Source organism: Solanum dulcamara, chromosome 7 (assembly GCF_947179165.1).
Source record: "Solanum dulcamara chromosome 7, daSolDulc1.2, whole genome shotgun sequence".
NCBI classification, from domain to species: Eukaryota; Viridiplantae; Streptophyta; class Magnoliopsida; order Solanales; family Solanaceae; genus Solanum; species Solanum dulcamara.
In genome coordinates, this window is record NC_077243.1 from 16,759,023 (window position 1) to 16,764,177 (window position 5,155).

Genomic DNA, 5,155 nt, shown 5'->3' on the forward strand with positions numbered 1-5,155 from the left:
ACCTGCGGGCATGTAACGCATCCCCCGAAGAAAGGGGGTCAGTACGAAAAATATACCAAATATGTAAAGCATGAATTGTAATAAATTAAAATCATAATCTGAATAGTATGTGCAGAAAACGAAATAAATATTCAGAATTTCAAAATACTTATCATAATCCCAAATCATATATGCAAATACATATGCCGTATCCGGCCCTATTTCATGGGACTCGATGAACAAAACGTGGTCGACCTCTTGTCATTGGCGCCACAGCACATCATAACACCAGAGTAGGAAATATCTCCGTAATAGATCATATCATATCAGATGGTCATATCAAATCATATCAAATCAAATCATATCATATTATATATGTACATGACACAGCATAACTCCATGGCATAATATACACCATAACCTATGTACATGTCATACCTGCCTCCTCACGTCGGGGCATGGCAAAAAACAATGCAGAGAAGTACGCTTGATAACATATCCTGGCTCATGCTCAGTGAAAGAATGGTTACAGTATGCACGAGTAGAGTAGTGAGAAACTAAATGCAATTTAAAATATAAAAACATTTATAGAGACTCAATAGCATAATCATGATGACAAGTCATATAAAAGAAACTGAGCTATAATCATAGTGTACTTCTTTCCTATGTCACGATGGTCTATGTCAAAACAGTCTTTCAGAAATCATTTTCCATATTTCAAAACATAATATGGAGATTAATTGAATAATTGAAATAACTATCATTTAAAAATCAAGATAATAGTTATTTCAAGTAACCTTCGATTGTCATTATGAATTATACTAAAGCATGAATTATATCAAAAGATGAATTATACCAAAATAGGATGGCTGGAATCAAACTCATGTATCAAAATATAAAGATATAATTTCTAGGAATTTACGAACATTAGCCATCCTAGTGTATCTAAGAATAGAAGCTTTTTTGGAATTTATACCTTCATCCGTTTGTTTCATATAAATCATGCTAAAAGAAAGAAAGGTTAGATTTACATACCTTTAGTGTTTATCCACACACAACATGTATATGCTGCCTCATACCTATATTAATACGTTAAGCGTTATGGTTAAGATATGGAAAGGCATAAAACGTTTTTTATCGTTAGTAGATTATTTCAAACAAAAACAAAAAAAATTGGACAGCACCTCCCCTTAACTTCATCACCCTTTTTCGAGTATATAAAAGTAAAAGTGGGTTTTAGAGTCTAAATGAAAGTTTTAGCTCTATCAAATAGATTTCCAAAACATCTTTAATCAACCAAAACGGAGCTTTATACAAGGAGTTATGCTAAATTTACTAACGACAGTCCCATCCAAAAACGGGTTTGCAAAACACAAAATTCTGGGAAGCAACTCCCTTATATTGCTCACTTTTTCCACTTTCAAATCAGTCATAAAATCCCCAAGCAACATCAATAATCACACCTTCAAATGTCATGTCAAGACAAGCCAAGACGATATTCAAAAATACTAAATTAGTCCATTTTAATACCAGCACTAATCATGGGATTTTCTTGCTTCCAAGTCCATTTAATACAAGTTAATATCTTCATTATAACCTTATTGGTAAGTTAAGTCAGCCTACATTCATAACACTCAACAACAATTCCAATCCACATACAACTACTACATCTTCCAAATATCTTTAATGATTCATAGTGTCAATGTTTTATTGAAATAATCCTAAAACAGCCCAACCAACATATAATGCAACATATAACCTTAATTATCATTAATATTCCAATCTCAACAAGAACAATAACAACCTATCAAAATAGCCCTTAACTAACAACATAAAGATGCTCAAAAATCTCATGAACACATACCACAAGCCAAGCAAACCACTTATAATTTTTACACCTTATTTCATACTACTTTTCATCAAATTTTCGTGACCTATAACAGTAGCCCCTCAACATAAACATCACTCATTTAAATTCAAGAAAGCCATGTTAATATCACCACAAGTCCTACCATAGCCCACAAACGAATTTCAACCTCAACTTTAACCATTTAATCCCTTCATTCTCATCCTAAAATCCATAACAATAACAATCAAATACTAAGCAAAATTAATTCATTATTTTCCACACCAAAACAGCCTCAAACGTCTTCTACCATGCCTCAACATCAACACCCATAATTTCATATATTAATCAACTCACACAAGCTTCAATTACCTTCAAGATGAGGGGAAAACGAAAAATGAGATGAAATCTTACCTTAGGTTTTTTTTGACACAATTTGCTTGAAAATTTGAGGGCTTGGTCAAAAACGTTTTTTTTTGCTTCTCTAATGGATCCATCCTTGCTTCCATAACCTTGAATAATCACCACACTTAATTCCTCAATTTCTTCCTCACTCTCAAGCTTGTTCGCCTCTCTCTCTCTCGTTACTTCTCTCTATTCTTTCTTTCTCAAAAGCTTAGGAAATTTGGAGAAGATGAGTGCTTCTCTCTCTTTCTTGAACATTCTGGAGTTGGGACACGTTTTTGGCTGCTATTTTGGTCAAAATGAAGACCATGTGTGCTGTCTAGGGCTGCTTATCGAGAGGATCGGACGGATTATTATGCTTAACGGTTTGACTTAACGGTTATCGGCTTTTAAAAGTACTAATCCGCTAGCCAACCTATAAGATATCGGTTGGTTCGGTATCGAATTAGCAATTATCGGACGATTATCGGGCGGTGTATCGGTGGTATGGTAACATGTAAAATTTCTGCTATTTACTTCAATTCCCTTTCTCAACAGGAACAGATTAACAACAACCCGCCACTTAAACTTCATAGTATATTCATATATAGCTACAGTCAGTCATCCACCATGACAGTCAAGAAGAGTACACACAACTTAACACTCATCTTGGTAACATGTAGCTTCAATATAGAGGAAAATCTTGACATTAATATAAGGCTTGCGGCAAAGGTAAACTATACTGTCAAGGTGAAGCACTAGAACAGATTGAGCTTTTACCACACCGACCAAGCCATGACCCTTGTTAGAAAACATAAGAAGCAGATATAGCGACAAGCAGAAAGAGAGTACAGATATATCCCATTGCTAAATCAAACATAGCATATGTAAAGATAAAGAATTTCTGTTCTACATGACTAACAACCACATAAATTAGTAGGAAATGAATTTGAACTAGAAGAAGAGTGAACGGAAACAATAAAACTGAAAAAAAAACATATATGAGCTCAAGCTTAATCTCTGGAAACAACAGCACAATGAATCTTAGTAACATAACATCCGGTAGGAACAGATTTTGAACTGTTGCTATCCCTTCTCTCCCTCTGTAGTGTTCATACCCAGCTTTTGGAAAGAAAATAGAGGCGGAGGTTCGGCGGCCTAAGGAAAAGGAGAGGAGGTCTGGTGGAGGAGAAGACAAGGTGGCGCCACCTCTTGGCCTCGCAAGAGAGAATGAGAGAATGAGAGATGGAGAGTGTGAGACAGAGGCGGCAAGTAGCCAAATAGGGCTGCTTCTCTTATTTAAGTTTAGGTAAAATTAGGGATTTAGATTTTAGGGTATAGTAAATTAGTAATATAGCCTAAATGGGCTTGAACTGTGGGCTTGGCCTGTTGAAGCTTATTTTTAGATTTGCAAATTATAATTATCAATATCTTACATATTTGATATGTTTAAGGATAAAATATATTAAAATATAATAAATTCTTAACGGATTAACGGTTTACCCAATAACAAAATTGAGTAATCTGTTCCCCACACCGATAAGCCGTTAATTGTAAAATTTAAATTCATTCCCCACCCGCTAATCCGATAATCCAATACCAATAAGCCAATAAGCCAATTTTGCGGTTGGATTATCGGTAACGGCCGGTTTTGAACAGCCCTAGTGCTGCCCAAGGTGACTAGATGTCCCCTACTAAAGAATGGGCCAATTAGAATTGGCCATGTGGCAGTGGGGACCACTGTTCATCCCACTATTTAATTTAATTCATCTCAATTAATCTCAAATTCTCACTTAATAATTCAACCATGTTTAATTAATTTCTAATCTCGATTAATATTTCTATATCAGTAGAAAATTGAAAACCGGTCAAGCCATTTTTAAAATTCGGAATTAAAATTCACAGTCAGCACCTTTGTTCAGTAAAACAGTCATATCTCTTGATACCGATATCGAATAAATTACCACAACCTATGGTTGGAAATATAATCCAATTATCTACAACTTTTATTTTATAAGGTTTCCCAAATTTCTGAGCCATGATGGCGTTATGGTCTTCCCAAGTCAGATTGCCCAAAAACATAACTTAAAAACATCTTTTTGGAGGGCTCACACTTGGATTTGGCTCAAGGGTCCTCCTTGAGTTGTGTTTAACTTCATATACATTATCCATATAAATTATCATATGTCCTTTTTATAAAAATCCATTAAGTGGGCTCCACCTAAGCTCACGATTAAGCCATCTATAGCCATAGTAAGACAAAAAAAATTCTAGGGTGGAACATACGCGCTACACTCTTTTTTTCTTAATCAAAGTTTTGTCCCATTGAGTTTTCCTGATAAGATTTTTAATGAGGCAGCATTCAAGGCGTATTACCAAATATGTATATTATTTCTTATAGAGTTTTTATGGAGGCACATTATACATAGACATCCAAGGAGGAGTGTTGTGTAATTGAATGTTTTTTTCAAGTGGAACCCACTTAAAAGTGGGCAAGTTGCCCACTTGGTTTACTTTTTTTCCATGTTTTCTGGTTTACTTTTTCTATAAAATGCCATCTTTGGCATTCAAAAGAGCACACGAAAATATAGAAGAAAGAATACATAGCAATTATTTTATTTCTTTGCTCAGTTTCTTCATTCTCTCTCCTTCTCATTTTGCTAAATTTAGTTTATTTCATAACAAGTAGGTTATTTTTTGCGTAAATAATTTTTCTTAATGAATATTTTGCATAATTTTCCCTTTATTAAATCCAGCTGAAGTGCCAACAGGCCGTGAGTTTACATGGGAAGAGTACTCTAACAAGTATGTAGGATGAACTATAGAATTGGGCCTGTTATCTGGATCCTTTTGGGCTTGGGGTAAGTTAATTGGGCTTAGGGATATACGGTGCAGAAATCAATACGGGCCCGTACAGTGAATAAATTGGAGCCGTTTCTATTAAAT